This window comes from Gavia stellata, chromosome 6, assembly GCF_030936135.1.
Source record: "Gavia stellata isolate bGavSte3 chromosome 6, bGavSte3.hap2, whole genome shotgun sequence".
NCBI classification, from domain to species: Eukaryota; Metazoa; Chordata; class Aves; order Gaviiformes; family Gaviidae; genus Gavia; species Gavia stellata.
Window position 1 is genome coordinate 43,270,662 of NC_082599.1, and position 16,902 is coordinate 43,287,563.

Consider the following 16,902-nt stretch of genomic DNA (forward strand, 5'->3'; position numbering starts at 1 on the left):
CATATTTGGTTTTGGCATCTTCTTTCTTCACATTTTGCTTTATTTTTTTTTCTTCTTACAGTCTCCTCCATTGAAATTTCTGCATATAACAAAGCATGCGTGACATCCATATTATGTCAGAGATTTTTATTGGCTTTTTTTTTTTTTAATGAAAACTGGGTCAAGTCATCTTCCTTTGCGTTTCAAAATCATGTTGAGTCACCATGCTGAGTTCGGTTACTTACGCTGCAAACAGATGTACTTCAACATGCTAAATCTTAATACACATTTGATCTGGACAGTTTGGCAGCCCCAGAGAAAAGCTATTCCTATTTAAATAGACAATAAAATGTAAACCTACAAGGAATAATGTAGGTTTCATCGTAAGTTTCAATGTTGCCATAACTGGAATATACATCTTTCAGTTTGACTCCTCACTTTAAGTAGAAGCTTTACTTTTATTTAAGGAGCTGAATGTCACACTGTTGCAAGAAGTTAAAAAACCCTGAAAAATGTTAATGTTTCTTCCCACTTACACAGACTTAATCCTACATTCCCTTAAATAAAGTGTAGGATAAGCACATTTAGTGGGACAAGACAGTAAATTTTGAGTGTAATTAAGCTGTAAAACCTAGGGAGGTTAAGTAAGTAATTAAATCCAGGATGTGGTAGATTTTCTACCACTTACAGTTCAAAACAAAACTGCCACTTATGGAGAAGATATGCTACACCTCAAAAAAGTTTATAGGTGCAATATGGTAATTGCTAGGTAGTTCTATGGATAACATGCACTTGACTGTAGTATGGTGTTACATATTGGATCATAATGGCCTCTTTTTGCCTTAGAAAAATAGATGATGAATACATTGTTACCTAAACATTTTGCAATTTTCCCAAAGAAAAAACAAAACTGGAGGGAGTTTCAAAATAAATCACTCTCCTGCTGTGTTTAACAAATGGTTTGGCTCTCCTGCCAAAATGAAAACACACAAAAGTAACAGTTCCCTGTTACCACAGCACATTTCCATAGACCACTGCATACCATTAGTGGCACGAACTAAATGTCTCTATCGTATCCTCCCCAAAGCTGATCATATGAAGAAGTTTCCAGTAAACTCGCCCAGAACTAGTCTCACTCCAGTGAAACTAATGTATTTATTTTAAATTCCTAAATTTTTTATCTCCTGTTTGGACAATTTGCTCTGGACTCTGAAAGCATCACATTACATAGAGTTTTGTTATGATGATTCAGTTATAGAATAGCTTGAGGATGGTCAGATTTCCCCGTTACAGAAAAATACAACAGTTAATTGCTGCCAAAAGGGAAAAATTCCTTCTTTCTTCCCTCCTCCCCTACTTCTCTGCTCCATTAGTGGCATCAAACCAACCTCACAATAAGCCAGTTCAAGGAGCAAACAGAGCCTTCCCCCCATTTTTCATCAACTAGAAGCTATCCGTTGTCCATTGGCTCATTTTCCTGAACAAACTTGCTAGACAATCAGACAAGTACTGGTGCAACAAAAAAGAGCAGAAACATACAGCTAGGAGGATAGGGTTAAAAAACCCCATACTTTTCAGCAAGTATCATTAGATTGCTTAGTTGCACCATGAAATGACATTCTTAGAATTACATAGCTTCATCTTCCTATTAAATAGCTAAACAAAAGCATCGTCATTATTATTTTAGGATTATTAATGCACAATATACTAGCACACTAGATTTAAATGAAAATTTAGGAATCTGCTTTCTCCACAAGACTTTTTGAAAAGTGAAGAATACCACTTTTGTGCAAATATGTATGCTTACTATAATTACTTCTGACCAGAAAATTATGTATATTGTTTTAAATATTAATTCATTTACACTTACATTAAGTTACTACAGCAACAGTTTTGCTTTATTTGGCACAGGTTTGGATACCATAAGCAGTACAATCAGATCCTAATCTTTACTATTTTATTTAAAAGCAAATGTCTAACATCTGCCCATGCATGATGACAGTTTAACTGATTTTACTGTTAATTTTTCAAGGGTCTGAAATTTTTTAGTTTTCTATCCACTGACAAGTTATATTCCAATACTAAATTTTGATACTGTTTACCCAGTATCAAAAAGTACACCTATGGATGCTTTGGTAACAAATTAATCTTTTAAGAATCTGTTTTTCCATCTAAAATTCAGAGACAAGGAAGGGGAAAAAATTACTCTCATGGAAAAGGAATTTATTAGTGTTAAAATTTAAGACAACTTAAGCCAGTTTTCCTACAGATTCTTAGAACAGTGGTCCTTGGAACCACTGAATGAAATGGTTTGGTCACTGAATGACCAAATGTGTTTGGTCCACTGCTTCATCACCCAACTCATACACAAGCCCTCCACTAGCCAAGAAATCAAAAAGTTAGAGGTACTGACATCAGAACTTTAGGTTATCAGCATCTGGCAGCACCTCTTTATAACTCAGTGTTTCCCATATCCTTGCCCTTTTTAATGCTTTACTGCATCACCAGTTTGAGTGCTGTGAAAGTATTCTGGGCTCTCAGCACACTTACATTTCCCAATTGCAAAGATTGCTTTGAAAGGGAACAACACAACCTGATGGAACCTTCAGATGAACAAAATCTTTGAAACCCATTCAGGCTTTATGTCAAATATCGCATCCCTAGAACAGCACTGTGATTCTTCCTTCCAGATCCTATGGGTTCTACAGCCAGCTGAACCCATATTGTACGGCAAGGTATTTTTACGCTGCTGAACTATCTTCAGATTAATAAACAAACTGTAGAAGATAACTGTAGAAAAACCTTCAGGCACATGTTATTTGCATGTCTATCTTGCATTGAAATACTAAAACACCTTGACTGTGATCCTTGAGGTTTTTGTACTTCTAACATATATGGTGCCCTAAAAAGGAACACAGTATGATTAGTAGTAACCATTAGAACTCTGCTCCCTAGAATCTTCAACAGAAAAGCAATAGCAACATATTTACTTAACACAAGGTACCACATAAATGGAAATTAATGAGTTTTTTTTCCTGTTTAAAAACTGTCCCAAACATCAAACAAACTCTAAAAATTTATGAATAATGATCACATTGCTTCTTCTCAAATACCAGTTTGCTCTACAATAACATAAGCATCTACTTTTTTTATTATTAATAGCGCCTATGCTAACACAGACAAATTTTCTGGTAATCTGTATTTTCAAAATCCATTCTTTTCTGCCACGTTAAAGTAAATATGAATCCAGTGCTCCTTAAAAAAAAAAAAACAAACGTAGCTTGAGTTTAATTGCTCAACTCCTACTATACGACATCTACTGCTCCTCTGGAGATTTCACAAATCTCAAAATGTTTTACAAGTCTCATAAATATACTACATATTCTAGTCTCAATGCTGTAGTGAACTCCATGAGAAAGGAACGCGGGTTTGGTGTTCCAGACATCTACAGCAATTCAGAAGGAGGAAAACAGAGGCAGCAACAAGTCAAAAAAGCCTGAGCACTGTTCCAAAACTCCCCCTTCCTCAGCCATTCATCCTCCCACAATAGAATTACTACAAAAGTTATTACGAAAAGCCTTTTGGGATTGCTCACTAAAAATGCTGACAACCTTGAAGATCATCAAAACTCTACCCTTTAACTTGCAATTTAAGAATTGCATCTTGGCAGGCAGAAGAATGCACCCGTCCACAAAAGGTACCATATAATTTCAAATATATTTTGAGATTAATTTTTAAGTTGTTCGGCATTTTCATCATCTTTCTGTTACCTGACATGTATGTTTATCACTCAACTGGCAAAGAAGAAAGCCTACATAGCATATTCTGAAAGATTTAACTAGTATCAGGAAGGACAGGTTAACATGATACCTGAGAGAAAGCAAACCTGAAGTTGTATCTAGACTACCTCCCTCCCTCTCCACCAGCAAACCCAGGTAAGGAACATCCCCCCCAGCTGATTCCACACATACTTATTTAGTCTCTTATTTGTGAGTTTAAGAAAAATCCTCTCCCACGTCTGCTTACTAACAAAATAGAATAACTGCCTCACTCCTTCCAACTGCTCTCCTCCAAGCAACTTGCCTCCATTTTACTGCAAGATTGTGACATAATGCTTCAAAGGTTTCATAACAATACTGTAATACAACAGTGGTGGAAAAGATTTTAAGTTAGGATCACTAAACAGTATATGATGAAAAACACTACCTCAGCCAACACAGAGCCCTGTGTTGATGCATGGAGGCAATAGCCTGAATGACTGCACGTGCTAGAACTCTCTCCATATCAGCTGGTCTAAGATGGTGTTATTTTTCCCCAGACACCTTGCCGTTCTTGTATCTTTATATCATGGTACAAAACTACCAAGGGAATAAACACAAGACTGAAACGTTCATACACTACTACACTATCTTCCCTGAAAAGTCGAAATACCCCAGAGCTACCAGAGATTGGACAGCTGTTTACCAGTATCTCCAGTAAAGCTCATACTACCAATTTCTCATAGGTAAAGACGCTCTGCTCAGGGGATGACCCCAGAAGTCTAACTGCTCTTATAGAAACATTACATATCAAGTTATCTGGTTCCAAGAGCTTTTTTTATTTTCCCTACCTTATCTTGTCTTCTTTTGATTTATAAGAAAATAACTTTTCAATGTTATTTTATAGCTCCTGTGATTTTGTCATGACAAGAAAATATTGTTTCCTTGCTCTCTCCTTGAAGATTCCTTCACATATTGAGAAAGCTGGTGTGTTAGTTTTTGGCACCTAAGGCAGACATTTGTCCAGTTTTTCATACACCTGTTCTTCTCGCAACTGTTCAATGTCCTAAAGAAAGAACAGGAAGGCTCAGTCTAGCCAGGCCCACTCATACACTAAAAAAAAAAAGTGTAAAAGAAATCAATACCTCTTCAAGACACACAGCTTCCATGAAAGGAGGACTGCTTAATATCTCAACTGAAAGTCTACCTCAAAAAATCAGGAAAAACACACATAGTAGATTAAGCAATTTAATATTCTTCTACACCTTTTTTTTTCCTTTAACGTAGCTTTTTAAATTATGTCCAACAAAGGAAAATACAGATCTGATGTTTAGATCTGAACCTTTCAAACATGTTCTAACTCAAGCAGCCTTTAGACCAACTTTGCTAATGCCCTTTTTTCTTACTTGCAGGAAAAAACCAGAATTGCTTAGAAGTGTACAGTGTAACAAATAAACAGATTTATCATTTTAACAAAATAAAAAAAATTAAAACTAGTGCTTTAATTTACTTTCAGTAGCAAAATGTATTTATATGTAAATTAGAATTGCATTAAGATGCAGACAGCATTTTAAAATAGCTTTATTAAATGAAACTAGATGAGCTGATATCATAGAAAAAGTTTATCAACACACACTTCAAAACATAACTTAAAAGGACTCAGTTCATAAGAGTAAAAGCATTTGCAATCACACTGAAGTTTTAAAACCAGCAGATCTAATCATCACTTATCAGGGAAGGGAGGAATCTTCCCCTGCTTTTCACATCAACCTTTTGAGTACTCATTACTGAACTACCTGAAGAAAATGGCAAGGAAACATTTTCTGAACAAAAATTACTATTACTAAGTGCTGGTCTATCACTTTGCTTCTGAGGAACACTTTTCACCTATGTTTATAAAGACAATAAACATTTGGTATGCTTAATCTTGACACCTTCATTGGTTGCTAGAACTTAAATTATACTTTAAGTATTTATTTTCAAAGTTCTGTAAAAATATTTTACATGCCTTGACTTAATATTCACTGTAAATTTGGGATATTAGCATTAAAATACATTCTTCCAAAACACCTGGTTTTCACTACATGTACTTGAGAGGACACCACTAGGTCTCCAAGCACACAATTTTTGAAACAGGCTTCTTCAAACAGTTATCCACATTTGCAACTACGTATTTTTGCTCAATCTGCTTTTGAAAACTTTCAAACCACCTATATAGTGCAGAATAATATTTTCTTTGTGGGTGACTCGCAAGAAATTTACTATTTTAAAAGAGGAAAATTAGGTTTTCTGTACCAGTTTCCATTTCCAAGTTCTCTCTATATAATCTATAATACATATAAAACCCACTCCCAGGGATGGAATCACTCATATCCATCAGCTATGAATCACATGTGCTGCTTTTAATTAACTGAAATATAAACATGCATTGGAAGACTGGTTTTGCACGTAAACACACAAGACAGTTTACATGCAAGGTAAAAATCTACTTCTGGAAAATAAAAGTTATGAAAATAAAATACTAGATCTAAACGATAATTTTTTTTCAAACCTAAACTACCTACCTTAGACTACTTTACGCTCTTTTATTTGGAAAGGTTACTTTATCTATCCAAATAAAGTAATTCCTTACTTACTCTTTAATACAATATGTGTAGCTCAGAAATTAATACACACACAAATTTAGACAGATAGAACATTAACAGAGAATATGTGCTTGAATGTACACCTTCCCCACCAAACACCTAAAGTAATCCCCCATGTATTTTTTTAAAATCAATTAGCCCCCCCACCCCCAAGATATACATTCCTTCCTAGAATTCATTACATTACAAGTTAGTTCCCCACTTCTATGCATTCAGCATTCTTTCATCTACACTAGAACAAGTTTTCCTCCCAGCTCAGAATATACAGGGTGAAGATGCATGTTATTAAGCTGCAAGACTGGCTCAGTTGCAGTCAAAGAGGTAGCATTGATCTTGTTCCATCACCAAGCCTCTACCTGGTACAACCTCTACCACTTTGACCCTGCATTATTCAGCTCTCTAACAAGGAGACGATTGGACCAGTAAGACGACGACAAAAGTATTTCACTGGATGGTGGCGTGGAGGATAGAGGATAAGAGGTAACAACTTCTTTTGGCAGCCAAGCCATAACATCTAACAAATCCCTCTTCAGAACTATTGCGTCTGACTCGCCAAATTGAGCCACAAACATTTCCCTCTAGTGCTAGAATATTCAGAAAAGTCATCACAACTCTTTGCAACACTGCTTCCTTAAGGGCACCAGAATCAGGAATTCAACAAGAGGAAGAGGGAATGCTGTTTCCCCTCAACTATTGATACACTACATAGCTCCAAAGCCTACAAAATGCATTATGTTTAATAAAAGTAAATAGTAACATATCAGGGCACCTATTTCAGGTCTGACCTCCCTTCCATTGTATAACAGAAAAAAAAAAAGGGGGGGGGGGGGGCAGGGAACACAGGGCACAAAAAACCCCAGTTCTCTGGTCAACATAATAGCAAAAGAAAAGATAGATGCTTATAAAAAGCAAGAGAGGAGCACTGAAACAAAACTTGGCAACAATGTAAGACGACTTTTTTTCCTCCCCTCTGCAGACTCCACAATATAGCAGAGGAAAGATAAGACAGTAACTAACAGTATATGTAACAACTGTTACATATATGACAACTGTATTCTAGGCCTAGCTTCAGCCAGCAAAGAAACAGAAAGCCTGATCCAGATAAAGAAATGGAAAGAACAGAAAGCTAATTCTGATTTTTAACCTGGGTCTAGAGAGGCAACTAAAGAGGTCTAGAGGATTCAGGTATAGGAACTTCAACCACCTACTCCTGCTTCTGAAATTAATAAAGCGGTAATAAACAGTAACAAAAAGTATAAAGAACTATTTACACTTGGTTCACCCCTAGGACAGTATGCTTCTTTCTAAAAAATAAAGATTTAATTAGGATTTGGTCACTAGTCCTATTTGCTTTACTGTTTGTACTTCAGGCAGGCAGAATCCTGCCAGCTTATAGAAACAGACTCATGATAGTGCAGTACCATACTACAATTATTGGGCACCCTGTCATATCCCGACACTCCTCCTCCAAGCACTATACTGGCAGAAGAAGGGAACTCCTGTCTTGCTCCTGCCCAAAAGCCCCTGCTCCCAAATCAGAGCAACAGTGGGCAGATCCTTGGTGCAGGAGAGACCTAGTTCAGATTTCAGATGCAAATCATTTACCCATAAAGTTAGAAACCACCTAGGAAACAACCTATAACAAGCGAATTATGGCATATCACTGGAAATTATCAGACTTTATTCAAAATAAAGATTTGGTTTAATCCTCTTGAAACAAATTATTAAAAGCCAAATCAAACTGAAGGCTGTCCCTTTCTTACAGTTAAGAGTATTTCCAAATAAAATGATAAAAGAAAGACAAGGTTCCTTTAACAGAAGGATTGGGGGCGCTTTAATTTTGGGGTTTTTTTGTTTCAGTTTTCTTTTGAGTCTGCTGTCCTATTTTCTCTATTACATATATATTCTTTTTGATTTAAAAAAATGAGAACATTAAGTTAAAAGTTATTTTCAAGGTAAACTTTGAAACTACTGAGAACTGCTGATAGCTGAATTTAGATTATTTGAAAGGCTGGTATCTTTTCACTTACCAATATACAGCTACAGTATTTATTCAAACCAAGTATGAACCAGTATAAACCAAATATATACATTATTTCCATCTAGTAATAATATAGATTATTTCCATTCTGCTCCATTCAAGGAGCACACCAATCTGAATTTTTTTTTTTTTTTAAAGAAAGTCACATTAACACTCATCATATATTCACTTTAAGCCAGCATTTCCTAGAACTGAAATCCATCCCTTTCACAAAGGGCAGGAAAATGGAACTGGTGGTCAAAGTCTTAAATTATTATCAGGAGTCTTAGCTTTCATTTATCAGGCTTGTGTAGTTCTTTGGGTTGAGGAGAAAGCCTTGAACACATTGACAGAAGTAACCAATGAAGTATTGCTTGCTTGAAACACTCTTTCCATAGCTTTGTGGGCATTACCTTTGTATCAGAACCAACACACTTCACAGTGTTACTTGCAATGACTTCTCTTTCACTATAAAAGGCATATTTATTTTTAAAGAGTACTATTACTGTACTATTATGACAGTTCATTTTCTGTAGTCCCTAAAAACACAGAAATGCTTAAGAATTACTTCCTTCCTTCAAAGTAAGTTTTTTCTAGTATTAGAAAATGCCATTATGTTTCACCAATGAAAACCCCTCTAGTTAGAAATCCATGCTTTTGTAACTAACTCTTAATACACTTAACGCTTTTGTGGGTGACCCTTCAAAATCATCCACCAAAAGTAATTAATATCAATCTGTTAGTCAAAACTCCACCTTCTAGGAACCATTAGAGTGGGGAGCTGCAAGTTGATTAAAAAAAAAAAAATCAGCAACCAGACAAAACAAATGCTCCTCAAAAAATAACTAGTACATTTGATAAATCAGACGTTATCTTGGTTTATTTTCAGTTCTATACGCTAAATGATTTTCCCAATAAACATTTTCAATTGATCTACTCTCATGTGTCCCCATCAGTGGCAATTGTGCCTACTTACCAGCTAACCATCGCTAGTTACATTTAAGTTCAGTTACAGGTAGCTGAAAACACAGATGACTTGCTGTTTGTTTCCATAAACAATTCATCTTTCTTTTAAAAGCAAAAGTAGGTATCACCTTATGCTTGTGTGATGTTCTCATTATGAAATTCACTCTAAGGTAACTTCTCCACCACATGAAGTACCCTTCCTTTTTCATAACTGCATCTAATTCTTTCCTAGTTAGTTAAACCAATGAACAAGCTTGCTGTTTAAATCACAACCAAAGCTAAAGTTATACACCTAACCCTTTAGTGAAATGTGAGCACCAGGTTATGTATATAGAATTTGCTAGTTTGAAACATAAATTAACATCCCACTAAGTTTTAAATGTTTCCTCATCTTTAGAGCTAGACTTACTTCTGTTACCCTTCAATTGTTTAACTCATGGTCTTATTAAGAAACCACTAACAATACAAAACACATTACTCGGAAAGTAAGCATCCTAGTGGTTTCAACACACTAGTAAAAAGTCTAAAAAAATCGAGGTAGTTTCAAAACTATTTACAACCAAATAGCAAATAGTTGCATATCCAGCAGATATATGGCAAGCAGATTAAAACCAGACAGCTGAAACTATTACTGTCCCTAGCTCTGTACCTCTCATCCTCAAGGCCAGCATATGATATCTACTCATGAACCATCGCCTGAACCAACATTTTTTTCAGCCTGGCACACTAAACCATTCGCTAGCCACTGCCCCATCCATTTTGGTGCTCTTTTGCACGCCAGTGTTCTACAGATGACACTGAACAGGTTTGGCTTTAGGAACTGGCTCAGAAGTCCTACCTTCAGCATTTAAAATGCACATGAGAGAAAGAAACATCATCCTACTGTTTTCAGTAGTGAACACAATTTTAACTAAACTCTAATTATTTCCCTACAACTACTCTGAAACTACACTTTAATTTTTACTGCTTTTAGAGAAGGAAAAGTTTGATTACTTCCAGTTGTAGGAAACCGTTGACTGACCATACTTTCATCCCCATTACATTTAAGAACGTTTCATTAAAAATGCCTACTCAGTGATTTTCACGCTTCATTCTGCAGTTTTCTATACGAGCTGTAAAACTTTCAATTATTTGGTCCAACCTAGCCTGTAAAAATCTTAATTCTGAAGACCTATCCAAAGACCACAGTTGATAGAGATCACACAGTATTGCAGGAAAGGAAAGAGAATAAATTTAGCTTCTCTACTTAGGCTGTTCCCATATCTAAACTGTCTAATTTCAAGTGGCACACCCAGAAACGTGCTCATTTTTTATACAACTTTCCATGCTGACAGCTTCTTAAAATGAAAGAGAGAATTACCAACATAAAATGCAATAATTAGAGCCACAGAATACAGAGGATTTGTTCACCCCAATAATGCTATTCACATTCTTTTCCAACAGCTCAAAAATGTAGAAAGACACAACAGAAGACCAAGTTTGCTATTATTCTCTTTAACAAAACTTCTTAAAAGTTCCTAACTCTGTAAAGCATATGCATCTGATTAAAGATGCGGCTACCTCACCATCTATCTGTCAAGATATACTGTCTTCTGCTTAAACATTAAAGAAATTACCCTCTTTTGAACCCTACACTGAGCAAGAAGAGAAAGGCAGGGAAGTTACTGATTGGCTGAACCAGACCCCTTCAGCTCATCTTTGCTCCTCCTTCCTCAGGTCTTACCAAAACCAGAGAGCATCCACTATTACTACAGAGGAGGAGAGCATCCCTCTGCACTGTGAGTCAGGGCTAATGCTCGCAAAGTACTTTAAAACGACTCAAAATGATTCAACAGTTCTAGAGTCAGTTATCACCTGCGCTCTCTCAAATCTTACTACTTCTGAGCAATCCATGAAAAGCAGTAAAAAAAAAAAAAACCTTCTTGGCCCTGTTACAGAGTTATAACTTTCGGAAGATAATGATGTTTAATTTCAAGATGCTATAGAAAGCACACAGGTCCGGCCCCCTGAATGTCTCTGAAAGCCTCCTCGTCACCCATCTCTGAAACTTATGAACTTCAGGTATTGTCTTTTTAGACAGTTTGGAAAGAAGCTGGGATCAACACATAGCCCCTTTGGTAGCCCGCAAAGACTTTGCTCTAGCATCAAGAGACAGTAAGTAAGACTTCTATGGGACGACAGCCAGCCCACATCTCACTTTGGAGGACAGGGACTTCAACACAGCCCTACTGACCCACCCACTCCCCCCAAGGTAGGAGGCTCCTTCCTGCCAGTTTGCTCACAGACTAACCTTTTCCCTACAGTCACGAGCACCCTGACGAGCCCCCCACGGATGCAAGCTCACCTCTTACTAACGCCTGCCCCAAGCCCAAGCCCGGGCTGTCTAATCCTTCTCCCTGTGCCCCGGACCCCTGAACCGAGCGGGCTCTACAGCGCTTCCCCTTTCACGCCAGCCGTCAGTTTCTTCCCCGTTTAAAAGCCAACCCGCGCTCCTTCCACACACACACAAGGGACGCAAAAAGAAATAATTAAAAAAAAAAAAAAAGCAAAACCCACAAACAAAACACAGCCCTACAACTTACCACCCAAGTCAGTCCCCCGCTGCCGCCGCCACCGCCGCCGCCGCCTCCTCCAGACTTTGCCATTTTCTGCCCGTTTCTCTTCAGCCGAAGCGAGGGCGCAAGGAGGCAACCGAGAGGGCCGGCACCGACACCGAGCCTGGCAGCACAGCACGGCGCGCCCGCCCTTCGCGCTTCGCCCCGGCCCCTCAGGCGCCGCGCGGGCCCGGGAGCCCCCGCAGCCCCTCGCCCGCCCTCACGCACACACAGGTACCCCGACACCGAGAGCTCTCTACCCCCTTCGCCCGGCTTCTAGTTCATGCTGGGGAGCGCAGCTGAGGCGAAGGAAAATAATCCGCCCGGGTGGGCGAGGGGCGGCGAGGGCTCCCGTGGCCGCCCGCAGCCTCGCGAGGGAAGGAAAGCGCCCGGCAGAGAAGGGCCGAGGAAGGAAGGGCAGCCAAGGGCCGCGCCGCCCGCACAAAAGCGCCTTTCCGCCGCCCGCGCTCAAACTCGAGGCCAGGAGGCAGCGAGCGGGCGGGCCCAGCCGGGCCTGCGGCTCTCGCTAGTTTAAAGGGACTGCCGGTCCCTTTACCTCACGGCGGCGGCGCCAACAACAGCCGCCGCAGCACTGCCTGCCTGCCTGCCTGCCTGCCTGCCGCTGCCGCCTCCGCCTCCTTCTCGCCGTCGTCGTCTTCTTCTCCTTCTATCTTCTTCTTCTTCTCCTCCTCACCCCCGGGCCCTCCCCCCCGCAGCCACAAAGGCCCGGAAAATAGATTAATAATAAAATCTCCCCCTCGTCCCCTCCCCCGCCCGCGCCTTCCCTCCCCGCGCGCGCGCGCACCCGCACGCGAGTGCCCGCGCAGCCCCCGCCCCCCTCACTCCCCTCACGCACGCACGCACGCACGCACACACCGCCCGCCGACGCCCGGAGCTGGCCCAGCCCTCCTTCCCCTCCTCTTTCCGCCCCGTGCCGGTGCCCGGCGCCGCTCCCCCACCTCCTCCCCACCCCCTGAACCGCTACCGCCGGGACCCCGCGCTCAGACAAGACGTGCGCTGCCCCCGTCCGGCATCAACGTCGCTGCCGCCTCCGAACGCAACCGGCCCGCGCTGCCCTCCCCTCCCCCCGCGCCCTGTCCCCGAGCCGACCCGCCAATCACGCGCCGGAGGCGGGCAGCCTACAAGGGGCGTCGGCCAATCGGAGAAGCGGAAGGAGCGGCTGCGGCCGCGTGAGACGTCACTGCGGGTGGCAACAGGGAGGGGGCCGTGCCTCCGCGCGGGGGCGCTGCCGCGCGCCGCGGGGGACGGCATAACGGTTGGAGCCCGGCGGGAGGGGAGCGCCGCGGCGGTGGGAGGAAGCGAAAGGGAGGAATAACCGACCTGCCGGCTCAGCGCCCGCGGTGCGGGCTCCGTGGGGCAGGGACTGCGCCCTCCCTGGGCCCACCTTCCCCCTGGGCGCCCGCGGGGAAGGAGAGGCTGCGCCTTCCCGCGAGGAACGTGCCCCCACAGGGAAACGCTGTGGAAGGGGCGCGCTCGGGGGTGGCAGGGCGCGGCTGTCCCCTCTCCCTATCCGTAAGGCGGCTGCTGCCATATGCGGGCGGAGGAGAGGGGATGCAGTAGGTAGGACAGGCGCTTGGGGGTACGGCGCTCGGCTACCCCCGTTCCACCAGCTCCGTAACTGATCCCCGCCGCCACTGCTGCCCCTGCACCCGGAGGAGTTTGGACAGGATTAAAGTCCTGGTGCTCCGGGCAGGAGAGTGTTTATAAACCACTGCCCTCTTCCGGACCGTGGTGATGGGCCCGAGCGGCTCTTCATCGCGGAGATCTCACACAACTTTATTCTGCTACTGTTCTGAGCATCACTGTGTTAAGTCTTCTCTTGGTCAGCGATACGTTGCCTTATTAGAGTCACGAAATAAGGCACCCAGTTCTGTCCACAGTACACAACCCCGTTGTAAAATATTTGCTGTTTTGAAAAAAATCCTGTGGCATAACTTAGCATCTACTTCCTGGGCCTAAATCGTGTGTGTATGAAGCCTAAAAACAATGTTATTTAAGGTACGAGCGTGAAAAATACTTACAGTTTAAGATACTTTCCCCCCCCCCAAGTAAAATATATATGACCATAAATATCATGGTCATAGATTTTTTACATGCTTAAAAAAACAGTTTCACAACATGCAGCTTCTCAATTAGCAATTTTCATTTTGCTGTGCGAAATGCAAAAGACCTACCTAGTCCCGCCTGTTCCACCCCTTGAATTATTCCCAATGTAAAGTCACAAAAGGAGGGATTAGTAGGAGCACTGCATCTGAGTTGGTGGACAAATGGGTATCTGAACAGAATAATTTAAACTTAATAGTAATAATTTAAAGGTTTTTCCTTTTGCAAAATGCTTTTCCTAAGAAGTAAAGGGATTGGAAACAGCGCAGCTGCCTTTGAGGAGTCAGTTGTAATGTTCAATTATGCCTTCAGGGAAGGATCAGAAGAATTTCTAGTAAATATTGCTTATTTAGCATAATTTTACTCTGCCAGTTTCTAAGGAACCTATTAAACTAATATCTAAGTGCTGCACAGGGATTATGGAAAATAATGGCATCTGCCTAGAAGGGACAGTAAGTTATCTGTTCCAGCCCAGGTTTTTTTGCAGCTGCATGTACCTCTGAGCTGAAGGCTGTGTTTTCTCCTACTTTGAGCAAGATAAGAAAGAGTGGTTTTTGCAGAACAAGAAGGTAACACTTGCAGGGCTCTGCCTAGCGCTTCAGAGTTTTGGGCTTGCTGATTAGAATGTTTTGGGGGTTTTTTTCCAACTCCCAAATTTATATGTAAGACCTGTAAAATGAATCATGTATAGTGAACCAGGGCTCCTACAATGAATATTGGGAGGACCAGAGAAAAGAGTGTGAGTGCATCTGTTCAAAGCTTTTTGCATTGGTAGAGAACCATTAATGCATACAGCAGAAAGAGAACAAGTCACAAACATTAGTGTACTACATTCTCATTAGCTCCAGCTGTTTAGTAAATAGGCTGTTCTTAGTGTGGGAAGTATGCCTTTTGCACTCATTTATCCTGAGCCAAGTAGTAGATAGCGATCTAGCTTGAAGACAGCCAATTCTATATACATTACAGAAAGACAGAGGGAGTTTCTTTCTTCTTGGCTGATCTTTGCATGTGCATGGTCAGACATGTTCAGTCTATGTGTCATGCTGGAGTAAATATAGGAGGAAAGGCTGACATTCCTCCAAGCATTTTCTTTAGCCTTCTTTGAAATTACTTTGTCCAAGTTGCTTTTCATTTAATTCTCATCATATACCACGGTACCCGCATGGCATGTTACTGGCTTACTGTTTGTATTGGGTTTATCCTTAATACATATATATGTGTGTTGAGTGGTTGCATTCCTAGCCATGTAGGATTGTATGACAAAGTTCTTATGAGACCACAAGCAGCTGCTTCTGTGGAGTTCATAGGTGAGGATGTGAAACTAGACTGTTCATCACGTTTCAAATGATTCTTGCTGAAACAAACATAGAATTAGATTTAAGCATGAATCGAATTTAAGCACCATAAGATCTTGACAGGAGTGGGATTTCTTTGCTGGATGCCACCTGCCCCAATCATGTACTATCAGTTTATGTCAAATACTTTACACTTATTGTGTGACATTTTAAATTAATAATCCCTTGGAGATGATATACACAAAATTCCTATTTCAATTCCTTGGAGACTTGCTTGTTCTCATAATTGAAGACCATAATATAAGTAGAAGTACTCTACAGATTTTCAAAACAATTGTCCGCTTAAATCAGTTTCACAGTTGGTTTCAGTATTGAATTGGTTTTAGTAAGCAAAATATTTACTGTAACGTTACTTTGTGTTTAATTATTTTAGCAGTAATACAGCTGTATGTATGATCTTTAAATATTTCTATACTTAGTATGTACAAACTTCCCATCTATTGTAGGTTATTTGCTGGTTCTATTCTAGTTTACCTGCTGCTTTAATAAAACCTTCTCTTTCTCTGTGGCTTTTCTGGAATCAGACTTAAAAGGGCATAAAACTTGCCTATTTGTGAAACTATGTACATTTATCTACTCTGAGAACACACTCAGATACAATCACTTACCTAAATCAGTTATCACAGCTCTAAGTTTTCTGCAAATTGCACAGGAAAAAGTGTAATTTGCAATTTTGTTCTAAAATATTTATGAAACTAAGTTGATACCCATTACACTATACATTCCACTTTGTATATAGTTGTAATAAGGTATAAACAAACATTGCATATTTTAATATCAAATATTTACATTTGCAAGAAAGCAATTTCCATATTTTACTGCACTTTAAAATTTCACCATAATTCGTTAACATAATTGTGAAATAACTGATCAAATTATTGAGTAGGATTATGGTAGTACAATGTGACAGTTATCAACATACCTGTACTGCCTTGATCCTGCATGAATTTCAGGCCACAGTTGCAAGGCTATTAGGAAAAGTCTACCCATTTCTGGATCATCTAACAACATAAATTTAGCCAGGTCATGCATACTTACACAACTGTATTTCAAACAGCCTTGCTGAACTAGCAAGGGCACACGCCAGCGATTCTCTGTGGGTGTACACTGTCAGTGCACTGCCTGACACTCTCATCTGAACTGTGTCCAGGACTTATGCATCTGCCTGACGTATCCTTGGCGTGTTTGTCAGTAGTTGTTCCTGGGGTCAGACTGTTCCACAGTCAGTCTCTTGAAAAACACCAGGTCATTCTCAGGTTGCCATTTCCACCTTAATCCTCAAAAAACAACGTGCCACTTTGTGACAGTTTGGCATAGGGTTTGCACTGGCTAAACCCCATTTACCTTCCAATTACTCCCCTGTAACTAACCCGTTAATTGCTGTGTCATTGCTGAGGTGTGGAGAACTTTCCCGCGGGGCAGGCTGTGAGTGCTGCTGACGGGGCACTGCTGGGGAAGAGG